This window comes from Peromyscus maniculatus, chromosome 2 (genome assembly GCF_049852395.1).
Source record: "Peromyscus maniculatus bairdii isolate BWxNUB_F1_BW_parent chromosome 2, HU_Pman_BW_mat_3.1, whole genome shotgun sequence".
Taxonomy (NCBI): domain Eukaryota; kingdom Metazoa; phylum Chordata; class Mammalia; order Rodentia; family Cricetidae; genus Peromyscus; species Peromyscus maniculatus.
Genome location: NC_134853.1, coordinates 127,949,947 through 127,966,033, shown reverse-complemented (window position 1 = coordinate 127,966,033; position 16,087 = coordinate 127,949,947).

Below are 16,087 nucleotides of genomic sequence, written 5' to 3'. Positions count from 1 at the left end.
TTCTGTCTCGACAACAGTTCTCGACTTTCCTAATGCTGTGACCCTTTGACACAGTTTCTCATGCTGTGTTGACCCCAACCATAAAATTATTTCATTGCTACTTTATAACTATTTTGCTACTGCTATAAATCGTAATGTAAATATCTGACATGCAACCCCCAAAGGGATCACAACCCATATGTTAAGAACCACTTCTCTAGACATACCCACCTTTAAAAGGGGCGTGAATGGCAAGACTTATAAGCAACTAAGGAAGGGAGAACATATCTCAAGAAATCAAAAACGTTGATTTGACATTTGGAAACTCTGGAGGTTAACCAAACTATTAAAGGTAGGTCTGGGGTTTTATTCACTATTCTGAGCTATGCAAGGTGAAGACCATGGATGACCACCAACCAAGGCTCACAGCAAAAGCTCGGACTCCTAAAATGTGTAACAAGGCAAACAGTGCATGTTACAGCTTGGAGGTTTTTTTGTTGTCTCAGTGTTTTGAGACACTATGTCTCAGTATGTAGTCCAGCCTGGGATTATAGGTGGGCACCACCACACTAAGCTTAGGATCTTAAATGTACCCAAAAGTTCAAGTGTTAAACACCATAGTGTTCACAGGCAGGCTTTGGGGGTGACCGGATCATGAGGGTATTAATCTCATCGGTGGACTAACCCATTTGTGGGTACCTTACCAGGTTGAGGTTGTAATCTGACAGAAAAGCCAGTGCTCTTCACTCACTTTATAGCAGTTGAGCCCAGCAATTTTCATCTCACATGTGAGGCAGCCACCAGAGATTGCTCAGACACGGATTTAAGCCAATAGAAAGTCTTTATTAGACAGCGGAGGACTACACTGTGTGTTCAGGATCCCAGTTGTAGCCCCAAGGCTTTCTCAGGGTGAGCTCTTAAGCACAAAAACCATGTCCTCTGTTGACATACTTCAGTTAACAAGAACAGTTAGCCAGAAGCGGAACTGCAGAAGCCAAAAAGCAAGGTTAGTACATTCAGAGACTTTTCCAGAACTGTGGGCTGTGGTGGATTAGGTCTTTGTTTTAGTCTTGGCAGGTGGTGCTGTCTATGTGCGGAGTTTTACAGCCTGAATGGTACTTCTATCATGGAGTCAGTTGTGCTAAGGTCCAGGGGCTTACACATGCTTTGTATGTGTGACATACTCTTCTGTTACACACTCTTGCCTTGGTATCCTGCCTCACCACAGGCCTCAAAGCTGTCAAGCATCGATGGACTAAGACTTCTCAACGATGAGTCATAAGTCCTCCCATGGGGGAAGAAAGTGTGTGTGTGTGTGTGTGTGTGTGTGTGTGTGTGTGTGTGTGTGTGTGTAGGCACACATGGAGGTGAGGGGACAACTTTGTGAAGTCAGTTATCTGTTTTGTGGATTCTGGGAATCAAACTCAGGTCACCCGAAGTGTCTCACCCAATGAGCTGATTGGCTAACCCCCTTGCTGTTTTGATTTTAAGATAGTATCTACTGTGTAGTCCATTCTTGCCTAGAACGCAGTCTGCATGTAGTCAGGACTGAATTCAAACGGCCCTGTTGTTTTTCATTAAAGTCAGTAGCTGCCCCTAAGCCACTGCTGCCCTAACCGGAAGGTGCAGCTCCCAGTATCGGCTCCGTCAGGGCCACTAAGGGACCTTCACTCACAGCTCTCTCCCTCTGTAGAACTCGGGAGTCAAACAAAGGCTAAGGTGAAATCTCGCTTGTTCAGAGAGACTGAAGAGCAAGTAGCTAACCTTTTCTCCTAGCTCAAGGCTCCCCAAAGCAGCCGCATCCTTCTGCTCAGCCCCTACTTAAGAACCCTAGCTACACGTGGTTCCTCCCTACCACTTCCTGTCAAGCTGGTTGCTGACTCGGCCTCCTGACCCCAGTTAATTTTATTTAAACAAATGTAACATGTCTTAAAGCGATATTCCACAACACAGCCCTCTTGTCTCCGCCTCCCAAATGCAGGGATCACAAGCATGCGTCACCATGCCCACTCTTAGCCTTTCTTCTTTGAGCTGGTTTATCACAGGCATTTTGGATGTTGAGAGCTAATGCAGAAAATTGGTACTGAGAAATGGAGTTTCCAGCTGGAGGTGTGGCTCAGTGGGCAGGATGCTTAACTAGCATATGTGAAAGCCTGGGTTCAGGCCCAGCACCAGGTAAACAAGGACTGGATGGTGGTGAGTGCCTTTAATTCAAGTACTTGGGAGGTAGATGCAGGAAGATCAGAAGTCATCCTCAACTATGTAGTGAGTTCAACTTCAAGGCCAGCTTGGGCTCCATGACGCTTTGCTGAGAGGGAGAGAGAAAGGGGAGAGAGGGAGGGAGGGAGAGAGGGAGGGAGGGAGGGAGGGAGAGCAGGCGGGTAGTTTATTATAAAGGCGAGGTCTTTCCTCCCGGGCCACCATGAGACTTGGCTTTGCTCCACCACAGAACATTTGAGCCAAGCCACTGAAACAGAGCAAAGTGCATCTTCCTTGGGTTGTTTATACCAGATGCTGCGCAGCAAAGACAGAGCTGACCTGCACAGTGTGCTTTGGGGTTTTGTGCCCATAAAATTGAGTTTTGAAACGTCATTTGTGGGGCTGGGGAGACCGCTCAGTGGCTAACACCGCACTGCTCTCACAGAGGACTGGAGTTTGTTCCTGGCACCTACACGGGGCGGTTCATGCCGGCCTGTAACTCCAGTTCCAGAGGAATACAGGATGCTGCTGGCCTCAGCACCTGTGCGCGCACGCACACGCACACACACACCTATTTTAAAATAAATATTTAGGCAAACAGTAGCATACCTTACCAAATTCTTACTACCAATAAATAACTTCGATCGTCAAACACAGCATATATAATCTTGCAAACCCAAGCCTAGTTTGATCACCCCACCCAAAATACACACCAACACTGCCACACCATCATTGCCTGTGGTCAGCACCGATCAAAGTGACTGCTGGAATGTCTCCCTGATGTCTCACCTGTGTGCTTACTGTGGAAGGCAGGTCTTACATATTTACCCTTCAGAATGACCCCGAGAACTACTCAGAAGCACAGTGCTCTTTTAAACCTAAAGGTCCCTTTTTGTTGTTGTTTGTTATTTTGTTTTCCGAGACAGGGTTTCTCTGTGTAGCTCTGGCTGTCCTGGAGCTAGCTCTGTAGACCAGGCTGGCCTCGAGCTCAGAATCCACCTGGCTCTGCCTCCTGAGTTCTGGGATTAAAGATGTGGCCACAGCACCTGGTTAAGAGTTCCTTGTTGCCAGGTGGTGGTGGTGGTGGTGGTGGTGGTGGTGGTGGTGGTGGTGGTGGCGGTGGCGGCGGCGGCGGCGGCGGCGCACATCTTTAATCCCAGTACTTGGGAGGCAGAGGCAGGCGGATCTCTATGAGTTCCAGGACAGTCAGGGCTACACAGAGAAACCCTGTCTCAGGAAAAAAAAAATTCCTTTTAAAACATCTTTTCTTCCAATATAAACTGGAGGACTCCCCTCCCCACTTTAATCCCCAACTAATGAGTTTTGGTTTACATAAGGGGGTTTATTTCACTATTTTTGTTCTCTATTCTTAATTGAAAATTAAATGCATTTTGTGGGGCTAGGCATAGCAGCAGATATATACCAGTAATCCCAGTGCTCAATTCAGGAGGCAGGAGGATGGCTACAGATTGGAGGCCAGCCTGGTCTATGTAGGGAGCATTTTTTTGTCCCTCAGACATTGTGTATAGACCTTTTTCTAACCTTTTCACTACAGTTGAGAAGTTTTACAATTTCCCTTATGTATCTTTGCTCTATTATGTATAAATGTATTAAATTATTCAAATACAATGCTAATTATTGTAAAAAAAATTCTTTTCTTCCAAGGGTCTCATTTTTCTCTACTCATAAGTTCTTAAACAACTACCTCTTGTGACCTAAACAATTCATACTGTCTTTCAAGTCACAGTCTGGGCTTTCCTTCAGTTATTGAGGAAAAGGTCAGGAGTTTATGGGCAGCCTGCCGGTGGTATTCTTGTTACTGCCTGCTCCCTGCCCCATGTAGTGCATGCAATCAGCTTCCTGCTCCGGTATAAAAAAAAAAAAAAAAAATTATGACCTGTATAATATGGCTAGGGTAATTCATTTGTTAATATGGCTAGGGTAATTCATTGTGTTCAACCAACATGGGAGGTTCAGTCTTTTTTTTTTTTTTTTTAACTTCCTAGTGCTAAGGATCATGGGGCCTTGTATATTCCTGGCAAATGTTTTATCATTGAGCTATAGCCCTGGCTCTTAGGATATGCAGTTTTTTTTTCAGACAGGGTTTCTCTGGGTAGCACTGGCTGTCCTAGAACTCACTCTGTAGCCCAGGCTGGCCTTGAACTCAGAAATCCACCTGCCTCTGCCTCTGTCTGAGTGCTGGGGTTAAAGGCGTGCGCCCCCAACACCTGACCAATTTTTTTTTTAATCTTAAATTTTCTTTCTGGTTGTTTACTGTTTGTTTTTACTTTTAATTTGATTTTTGTATTGTCATGTATTGTATGAGTGCATGTGTGTGGAGGTAAGAGGAATCCATTTCGAACTTGTCTTTTGAGATTCCATTCTCTCCTACCATTGATTGATTTCTTTAGGTGTATGATTATTTGCCTGCATGTATGTAAGTACACTACACACATACCTGGTGCCTGTATGCTGCAAGCCGCAGGAAAACATCATGGAACCCAGCTACCATCACAGAAGCTACTGCTCGGAAAAGTCAACAACTTTCCCAAAGGTCAAGCCATGGCTGAAGGAGTCTTGGTGATATTGTAGCCTTTGTATATATATTAGCTGGTTCCTACAGTGATTTTCTTGTGTGCTTCCAAGAACTCCTAACAATGTATTTATCTAAAATGCCTATCAAGCATCCAAGGTCATATGAAACAACACCTGTCTCCTAGGTCAGGCGGATAGCTTTATTTCTGTGCAATTTAGGGTGAGACCCTCCTTTCTTATACAACCTTACTAACAGACCCCTAACTTCTTACCTAACCACTTCTCGGAATGTAGACTGAGCACATAGATATCCTTTTTGATATACTAACTGGTCATTAGCACTCAGTTGACCTCCTCTTTCACCTCTCCCATTTTGGGTTGTAAAAGAAAGCCTGACTGAGGGAGTGGGGGCTGGAGAGATGGCTCAGAGGTTAAGAGCACTGGCTGCTCTTCCAGAGGTCCCAAGCAATTCCCAACAACCACATGGTGGCTCACAACCATCTGTAATGAGATCTGGTGCCCTCTTCTGGCCTGCAGTCATACATGCTGTATACATAATAAACAAATAAATCTTTAAAAGAAGAAAGAAAGAAAGAAAGAAAGAAAGAAAGAAAGAAAGAAAGAAAGAAAGAAAGAAAGAAAGAAAGAAAGAAAGAAAGAAAGAAAAAGAAAAGAAAGAAAAAGAAAGCCTGGTGGTCACTGCCTGAGGAAAATTCTTACCTGCCTTTATGACCCCATAAGAATTCAAGCCTGGTGACCTTGCTGGGCCAGAGGATTGCTATTGCTTGGGTTTATAACTGGATTTCTGGGAGACTTGGGGGGAACAAAGAGAATAAGGAGATGGAGAGGAGGAGAGAGGAAAAGAGAGAATGGAAGAACTAGTTGGGTAAGAACTGGAGAGGAATGGACTAGATGGTAGGAACTAGATTGAAGGGCTAAAAGAGAGGACTAGAGGAACGAGATGGAAGATGAGGAAGAGCCACTTGGGGAAGAACAGGATGAGGAAGAACAAGATAAGAAAGAAGGAGATGGGAGAGGAGCTGATATGGGAAGGAACTAGATGGATGAGAACCTAGATGGGGCAGAACTAATAGGAGAGAATTCAGTTAGAACTTGGAGGACAGCAGATGACTGTAGAGAGAAATCAGGCAAGAGAGGAGCCAGGCATGAGAGCAGAACAGAAGCTGTGGAGAGAGAGAACTGACTCAGAAGAATAAAGTGTATGGACTAAGGAGTTTCATGTGTGTAGATTTAATTCTTTTCATCGAAGATTAAATTATCAGCTGGCTGTAGATTCTTCCCGGACCCTAGGAGGGGACTATCGAGGGGCTCGACCGACCTAGTCCCCGATACCTGTAGAGGCCAGGAAAGGGTGATGGAGTTACAGGGGGTTGTGAACCACCTAATGTGGGTGTTGGCAACTGAACTCAGCTCCTCTAGAAGAATACATGCTCTTAAGCACTCAGCCACCTCCAGCCCTTCCTTCCATGATTGTGTTAAAACATACTCGCCGGGCGGTGGTGGCGGCGGCGGTGGCGGCACGCCTTTAATCCCAGCACTCGGGAGGCAGAGGCAGGTGGATCTCTGTGAGTCTGAGGCCAGCCTGGGCTACAGAGTGAGTTCCAGGAAAGGCACAAAGCTACACAGAGAAACCCTGTCTCAAAAAACAAAAAACAAAAAACAAAAAAAACAAAAAAAAAAAAAAAACAAAAACCAACATACTCAAAAGCAGAAGAGCATAAACTGGCATGTGTATTACACCCTTAGTGGCAAGCTGAGCCGCAGCTTCCCACAAAACCTGTGATGTGTCCCATCAGCACAGAGACTGCGTTGATATGACTAAGGGAATTCGGGAAGGATTCTTTTTGAATTTGTCGGAAATAGAATCCAAGGCCTGTGCATGCTAAGCAAGGGCTTTGCCACTGAGACACATTCAACCCTGGATGAGATTATCCCGGATTATCCACAAGGACAGGAAGACCCAATGTAATCCCAAGGGTCCATATCAAAAGGAGGCAGAGGGTCAGAATCAATAGTAAAGCAGGAGGTGGTGGAAGTGAGGGGCTGGAGTAGGAGGATGATGGGGCCAGAGGGCCTGAAACCTGGCAAGGAGGTGGTGTTAGCATTTGGGCCTCTGTGCTGGCCTGCCCTTAGGGTCCTGACAGGATAGACCTCAGCTGCAGCCGCTAAGAGCAACTCCTGTGTGCATTCATTGCATTTCCTTATAAAAGGCGGGCCTTGTACACCTGTCTCTCTCTCTCTGTGTCTCTCTCTGTCTCTGTCTCTCTCTCTGTCTCTCTGTCTCTCTCTCTGTCTCTCTCTCTCTGTCTCTGTCTCTGTCTCTCTCTCCCCCCCCCCCTCTCACCCCCAGGGACTAGTCTCTGCCCTCCCCTCAATAAACCTCCCACGTGGGCCTGTTGTATGTTGTGATTCCTTCCCGTTTTAAAAATACAACAGGTGGGTCACCCCACCCCCACTGCCGCCGCACCCTGAGACCCAGAGGAAGTACAGGAGAATGGGAGAGCCAGGAGGCATTTAAGGACCAGCAGGCCTTCACTTTAACCGCCCAGCACCTCCTTTTTCAATCATGGAAAAGCCTGGCTTCTTGACGGGCCTGTCAGAGGCAGCTTGCAGATTGCTTTCTGATGTGAAGAGTCCTCTGCTGCCCTTTTCCGGTTAAACCTGACTGTATTTTCTGGGACGTTGCAGCGAAACAACCATACTAAGCTATGTTGCTTCTGGTCCTTCCCCTGAAGGCTTTGGCAGTCACAGTCTGGCAGAAACGTGACGGCCTAGCTCCAGGAGAGAGCTGTGTGAGAACATCCTGGCAACGTTCTGGCCCATGTGACTCCAAGCAAGTAGGGAGCTGTGGCCCGGATTTTCCAGCGTAACCGACATGCCTGCCGCCCTTACTGTCTGAATTATATTGACCTCAAGTTAGTATTCTTAATCCAGCAGGTATCAAGACCTGGCCATGCTGTACTCTCTCTACTGGAAAAGAGAAATGACATCCAACAGTTCCTAGGATGGGCTGGCCAGATGGCTCACTAGGCAGAGGTGCTTGTGTGAGTTTGAGCCCTGGATCCCATAAAGTGACAGGATAGAACTGATTCTTAAGAGTTGTTCTTTGACCACCACATGTACACATGTCCTACACATGTCTACATTCACATACGTAGACACAATAAAAAACAGATGAGAGACAGAGACAGACAGGAAGGAAGGAAGGAAGGAAGGAAGGAAGGAAGGAAGGAAGGAAGGAAGGAAGGAAGGAAGGAAGGAAGGAAAGAGGAAGAAAGAATATCCTGCCATTGGTCACACCAGGCTTACTGTGTGCTCCTGCAGCCGACCTCTGGGTCAGCTCCTGCTTCTGTCCATTTCTTTCTCCCAAGTTTCAAAGATGATTCTTCAGGCCCAGATGGATCAGTTCTAGGCTGAGAACCAGAAAATCCAGTTTAGTCCATCTTTCTTCTTTCTTGCTGCTCAGTAAATCTTTATCTCGGTCTTCTCATCTGTAAAAAGTGGTTAACAATGAACGTCCTTGACAGAATTGTAGAAACTGAATGATAGATTGTGAGTGGAAATGCAAATGTAACCCAGATAGTTGCCAGTTATGAGTTCTTATAGAATCCTAGAACATGATAACAACTATTCATTTTATAGATAGAGAAGCTAAGTTTTATTATGGTTGTCAATCTCATGTTCAGATGACTCAGATATGGTGCCCAGGTGTGGACAAACACCAGCCTACATGTTGCTATGAAAATATGTTGTTTGTTACTAAAGATCAAATTTAGGGCCTCACACATTAAGCAGGCTACATCTCCAGTCCTGATTTTTTATTGAGATTATAATATAATTATATCATTTCCCCTTTCTCTTTCTTCCCTCCAAACTCTCCCATATATGTCTTTTTGTTCTCTTTCCAATTTATGGCCCCTCTTTTTAAAATTGTTGTTACATATTTTTAATATATTTTTATATGTATTTGTATGTGTTATACATATATACTCCTAAATATCAGCCCTTTTTAAAGATTGATTTATTTATTATTTAATGTATACAGTGCTCTATCTGCATATATGCCTGCATGCCAAAAGAAGGCATATCCTTCTATAGAAGGCTGTGAGGACATGTGGGAGCTGGGAATTGAACTCAGGACCCCTGGAAGAGCAGCCAGCGCTCTTAATGGCTGGACCATCTCTTCATCCCCAATAGCAGCCCTTTTTAAAATATGAGCTTAACACTGAAATTAGTAAATGTTGAGTAAAACAGATTACCCATCAAAATATGCATATCATGCTACCAGCTTTGAAAGAAAAGACTGAGGTCTCTTGAAGAAGGGAGGCTTGCAGCCAGTTGGCCTGGCCTAAGGACTTCAGAGTTGGGGCTGGAGAGATGGCTCAGGGGTTGAGAGCACTGACTGCTCTTCCAGAGGTCCTGAGTTCAATTCCCAGCACCCACATGGCAGCTCATACCTGTCTGTCACTCCAGTTTCAGGGGACCCTGACACCCAGGGCAAAAGCACATAAATATACATTAAGAATAGACTTCAGACTTGCCAGCCTCCATATCTACACAGGCCAGTTCCTTGAAAGAAGTCTCTCAGATATGTAGACAGAGAATATAGACAGACAGACAGAAATACACACAGAGACACCCCCTGTTCTACTTTTCCAATGAAACCTGACCAGTATGGTCATCCCTTTACAATTACTGGGCACCTAGGGTGGGCCCAGGTAGGCAGAGCAGAGACAATTCCTGCCCTCAAGTAAGAAACAGAGAAGTGAGTCTCCACAGCCAGTGCTGTGATGTCTGCATGCTTTGGGAACCGTTGTCCACAGCAAGATGTTAAAATGATAATCAAGAGCTGTGAGGCGAGAATGTTTCCCAAATGATAACGATGCCCAAGTGGGCTTGAAGGATGAATATGATAAAGGATGATGAAGGATGAAGGATGAAGTCACAAAGGAGAGGGCCCAGGCCTTCAGGACTATATGGAGTGTGGAAACTAGTGACAGCATTTCCACATGAGAAGCTCAAGGGAGCTGTGGGTGGGCAGAGGGGTCGACCAGGACCACCTTCAGGAAAGGTCTTGGAAATCACAGAGCCCTGAAGACTTCAGTGGGTGAACAGGGATCTGTGTTTCAGAAGGATGCCTCTGAAGCTGATGTGAGACAAGGCAGAGGGATGCAGAAGAGAACCTGCTCACTCCCTCGCTGTGTGTGGGTGAAGCACCTGCTACCAGGCTGGCTCTCTGCTCAGTTGTGAAGAGCCAGAGTAAAGACAGCATGGCCAGAGGGGAGGTTGGGGGGGGGCGGTATAGGATGGAGCTGAGGGGACTTAGAAGAGAGATTGAGCAGAAGCCAGAGATGAGGGTAAAATCAGGCAGGAAAAACAGCTTTCAGGCTAAGAACCTGGAGTTGTACATCAGACATTGTGGGTTTGGAGGTGAGTTTTTCTCCACAATCTGGGGAGAGGACCCACAGTCATCACATCCCAAAAGGAGGAAAGGAACCCCTCAAATAGATGGTGGCAAGCAGATGACTAAGGCCGGTGCCCTAGAGGACGGCAATGTCTAAAGGGAAGCAGAGGATGGAGTGAGTGAGAAGAAATGTCAAACAGGAAACAGGACAGGACACCGTTCTGGAACCCGGAAAAGAATGATCCCGATGGCAGGCGTGCTCGGCTGTGGCTTCTGGGCAGACAGGGCAAGGGTGACAGCCAGACAATGTGACTGGAAGTTGAGAAGTTTGTCAAAGAAAGCCTGATAGAGAGTAGGGGGCTGTTTAATGTCAGAGAGACCAAGACATGTTAGTATGCTCTGAGGAACGAGCCCCAGAAGATAGCTGTCTCCAGCCCTCAGAGCTCCAGTCCATTTGTCCTCACCTTTCAGATTAGTAGTGGCCATGCCTCATGACTGCTGTCATCAGGAACAGGAGGAAGCCAAGATGAATGAAGGTCACCATGGCCAACTCTGCTTCCAGGCTTGATTAGGTGCCTAAAAACTGACCTCATAAGGAACAGCCAAAGGCTTTGGGGCCATGCAGCTTGAAATGCCTCTGGGGAGATGGTCCCCAGTTTGTAGAGGGATGCTTTCCTGGAACCGAGCGAGGGATCACATACATTTTCTGGATCTAGACCTAATCAGTGAAAACCAAGAAGAATCAGCTTCTGGAGTCACAGCTGTCAGGAGGGAGCCAGTTCCCCATCTTTGGAAGTGCCAAGGCTGAGTGGCTCTTTGGCAGGGCTGGTATGCAGGCAAACCAATCCTCTCAGTTGAGGGTGGCATTTGGTGATCTTTAGGCTCCCTCCAAGCTCGGCAGCCTCACACCAGGTTTCTCTGGTCATCTTGAAGGGTTTTATGAAAAGATCCAAACGATTATTTTGTGGCATTTGATCCCCAGCAGCACAAAGAGTGTGTGTGTGTGTGTGTGTGTGTGTGTGTGTGTGTGTGTGTGTGTGTGTGTGTACCTACATATGTGTATTTTTTTTTTACTTATTTATTTTTGTTTTGTTTTTTTTTTTTTTTTTTTTTTTTTTTTTTTTTTTTTTGGTTTTTTCGAGACAGGGTTTCTCTGTGTAGCTTTGCGCTTTTCCTGGAACTCACTTGGTAGCCCAGGCTGGCCTCGAACTCACAGAGATCCGCCTGCCTCTACCTCCCGAGTGCTGGGATTAAAGGCGTCCGCCGCCGCCGCCGCCGCCGCCGCCGCCGCCGCCACCACCACCACCACCACCACCGCCCGGCTCTTTTTTTTTTTTTTTTTGAGACAAGGTTCTCTATGTAGCCTTGGCTGCCCTGGAAGTCCCTTTGTAGACCAGGCTGGCCTCGAACTCAGACATCTGTCTGCCTCTGCCTCTCCAGTGCTGGAATTAAAGGTGTGCAGCACCATGCCAGGCTTATGTATGCCTATTTATATACATCTTTTTATTTCATTATTATTGTTATTATTATTTTGAAACAAGGTTTCTCTGTGTAACAGCCCTGACTGTCCTGAAACTTGCTCTGTAGACCAGGCTAACCTAGAATTCAGACATCTTCCTGTCTTCGTCCCTCAAGTGCTGGGATTAAAGGCTTGCACCAAGCTATATACAGCCTTTTAGAGAAGAAATCATGCCACATAATGCACATTCAATTTAGCATAGAATAGGTTAGTGCATCCTAACAAAGCAGCATGTCTAGCAAGTGTTGTAGAAGGAAATCCTAGGCAAAGGCTTTGGGTTAGTGGTTCCCAAACTCCCATGCTCACATTGGGAGCCTGTTTTTAAAAACAGAGCACAAAATCCCTCCATCCCTACCTTCTAGCTGCGCCAAAGAGGATGGAGTAGATCCCAGGACCCTCTTTGAGAAACTGGATGATGAGGAGGAGGAAGAGGAGGAAGAGGAGGAGGTGAGGATGACAACAGTCCTCCAAAAATGCTGGAAGAGGATGATTTCAATACCGGGCTTTCATCTCTAGAGAGTTTATTCAAGTTAAAATCAAAGGAAGCTCAGGGGCAAACTACGCCATCACCCAAATGTACTTTACATATGTCTACAGAAGATTACATCCAAAGGATACAGCATACATACTCTCAGCAGTCCTGGTGACTGGCTCTAAAATAGACTACATCCCAAGCCAACCAAGCTTTCCTAATGGAAAGAATGGAGACAATCTCCTGCATATTATAAGAGTATAGTGTAGTAAAATCAGAAACTGATAGAGAAGTGTGCCAGACTTTTTCTTTTGGGTCACAAACCAGCTCCCAAATCATGACATGGAGACTTATTATTAGTTTTGAATGCTAGATCTAGCTTAGGCTCATTTCTAGCTAGGTCTTTTTACTTAAGTTAACCTGTTCCTCTTTATCTACCCTTTGCCTCGGGGCTTTTTGCCTTTCTTACTTCTGTATATCTTGCTTTCCCTGCTTCTTGATGTCTGGCACCTGGCTTCCGACCCTGGGCGTCCCCCTCGTTCTTCTCTTGAGCCTAGATTTCTCCTCCTATTTATTCTCTCTGCCTGCCAGCCTCCCGATCCCTCTTCTCCCTAACTATTGGCCGTTCAGGTTTATCAGACCTATCAGGTGTCTTGGGCAGGCAAGGTGAAACAAATGCAACACATCTTTACATAATTAAACACACATCCTTACATTGTTAAACAAATGCAGCATAAATAAATGTAACACACCTTTACACAGTTAAAGTAATATCACTCAGCGTAAACAAATGTAACACATCTTTACCTAGTTAAAATAATATTACACAACAGAGAAGAGCTATAGAAATTATACAAATTCATGAAAACTGGACAAATACACTGTCAAATAACAAGAAAATCATTGAAGAAATCAGGGAGAAATGTAAAAGTTCTTAGAATCCAGTGAAAGCCAAAGAACAAAACCTTTGGGATTTAGCCACAGCAGTTCTCACAGGAGAGTTTCTAGCTAGAGTGCTTACTTATAAAAATCAGAAAGAAGTCGCCGGGCGGTGCTGGCACACACCTTTAATCCCAGCACTTAGGAGGCAGAGCCAGGCGGATCTCTGTGAGTTCGAGGCCAGCCTGGTCTACAGAGCAAGCTCTAGAACAGGCACCAAAACTACATGGAAAAACCTTGTCTCAAAAACAAACAAACAAACAAACAAACAAACAAAAAGATTATACACCAACTGGTTTCATTCCGATGATACAAGTTTGTTTCCAACACACACCAATCAGCATCAATGCAATTCAGCACATAAATCAGATCAGAAATCACATAATCAGGGCCAACAAGATGGCTAAGTGGATCAAGGCACTTGCTGCTAAGCCTTGATGGCCTGAGTTAGATTCCAGCCAACTCCTTTAAGCTGTTTTTTAACCTCTACACGTATGCTCTGGTACATACATGTGTCACTTACATGTACTCACACATACAAAATAAAGAAACGTAAAGGAAAGCCACAAGACTGTCTCAATTGATGCAGAATCAGCAAAGTGTCACCGTGCCTTCAGGATAAAGGAAAAGGAGGAGTATGCCTCAGCATGAGGAAAGCTGGGTATTGTTCTCAATGGTGGAACAACTTGAGAAGCAAAGCTAGAGGGCTCATTCTCCTCACTCCTATTTCATAGAGTTCAGAGTCTTCAGCTGGATCGGTAAGACAAGAGAAAGAACCAAAAGGTACCCACCAGGGAAGGAAGAAGTGAAAACAGCCCTATTCCAGGTGACACAGTCCTGTACTTCAAAGACTAAAGCCCACCCTAAAACGCTCATATCCAATAACACTTCAGCAGAGGCAAGACACAAAGCCAGGAGCTTTTCTGTATGCCAATATCAAATTTGCCAAGAAAAAAAAAACCAGGGGAACTCCCCTAAACCTCACTTACAATAGCTTCCAAAAGATACCTAGGAATATACCTAATCAAGGAAGTGAGAGACTCCTACAGCAGAAGTTTTTAGTACATGAAAATTTAAAGAAAATTTTAAACTAAAATTAAAAAGTTTTGTTATAATACTTTTTTTCACACATACCTGGACACTTCTCATGCTTTGAAATAAATACAATAACTCTATGTAATATTGCATATTCTTCTTACAGTACTTCATAAAATAGTTTGTTTTAACTGTTAAAATACATTTTTTATTATAAGCTCCTGATCATTCTTTTAGTGTCTTTTTTACTTAGCTTTGTGTGTGTATGTGTGTGTGTGTGTGTGTGTGTGTGTGTGTGTCTACACACACATGCTACTGCATGCACACGTACAGGCTCACGCTCACAAATTGTGGAGATCAGATGACATTTAGCTTGAATCAGTTCTCTCCTTCTACCATGAGACCTAGGGATTGAACTCAGATCTTCAGGCTTGGCCACAAGCACCTTTCTCTCACTGAGCCAGCCAGCCTGCCAGCCAGCCTCAGATTCGTCACTGAGGTATTGCAGTGCTTATATTCAAGTAAGTACTGTCCTACTCAACAGTGGCACTATGGGACTTGGTGGCATGTGCCTGTAATCCCACAGGGCTGAGTCAGGGAGGGTTCAAGGCCAGACAGAGCCATGTGGCAAGGTTGTGGAGAGAGAGGGAGAGAGAGAGAGAGAGAGAGAGAGAGAGAGAGAGAGAGAGAGAGAGAGGAAAAAGGCAAGGAAGGAACAAAGAAAAGAAAGGAAGGAAGAGAAGAAGGAAGGAAGGAAGGAAGGAAGGAAGGAAGGAAGGAAGGAAGGAAGGAAGGAAGGAAGGAAAGCTAGTTTCCAAATGCAAAAGTAATGAAGCTATAACTTATTATTAGTTCTTTTTCCTATGTATGTTCAATTTTTTGAGACGGAATGTCCTGCTCCCCCCCCACAACCACCCCTGCCCGTGTGTGTGTGTGTGTGTGTGTGTGTGTGTGTGTGTGTGTGTGTGGTGTGAAGACTCATGCCAGACATGAATACATAGTGAGTGTCTGGAGTTAGTGTGGCCCTCAGAACCCCATGGCAGCCACCGGGCAACGCAGCTTTGGGCCAATCCCCGACCTGTCTGGGAGGTAGCGTCCTCTTTTGTCAAAAGCCTGCCTGAGCCTCTTGCTGGCTCTAGCTAATGTGGTTTCTGTGAGCATAAGGATGAAAGGAGAGCCCCCAGCAAACAGAGATGGCGGGCGCTTAACCCAGAGCAGATTTTCCACCCAAGCCCTGGGGCCCAGCTGGAGCCACTTTAAATTCCAGCCATTCAGCCCTCCGTGTTGACACAGCTAAGAACCTGTTGTATTTAGAGCCTTGATCTTGAGGCTGGGACCAGGGAGGCGGGGTCAGGGCAAATATTGGCACTGACTGCTGGGCTGTCCCTTCTGGCTGTTCTGAGGCCTGGCGCCAGGGGTGGATCAGCTTGGCCCAGGCCCCAGGCCTGTATCTTCCTGGAATGCCTTATAGAGAATTGTGTGGGTGGTGGCTATGGCACCTTCTCCTTTACGAAGGGCAGGACCAATAAACAAGAAAGGAACGAACACCAACTACCTCCTGCACAGCTTCTGTGGCACCTGCCAGGCTCCAGCTTCCCACCTGGGGCGGCCTGGCTGAGAGAGCAAGGCTTCAGGACGGTGACAGTAGCCTCTGGACTTGGGCCTGTCCACCCGGAACTCCTGGCTCTTAAGAGCTGTGTGATTTTAGGCAGGCAACTGCATCTCTCTGTGCTTCTGGGAAGTGTGAGCAACTATCCCAGGTCCAGGAGTGGGGGTGGGGGTGGAGATGGGAGAATACTGGGAGAGGCTGATGGGAGAGCTTACAGGAGCGTGCAGCGGCAGGGTGAGGTGCTCACAGCCCCACCGCTAACGCTCATGAGAGCCACAGGTCCACTCTAGGCATCCCAGTCTTCACACGACCTTTACACATGTCCCTCCTCTCAGTGAGCCTGCAGAGTAGTCTGGGCTGGCTCCTTAGTCCCCA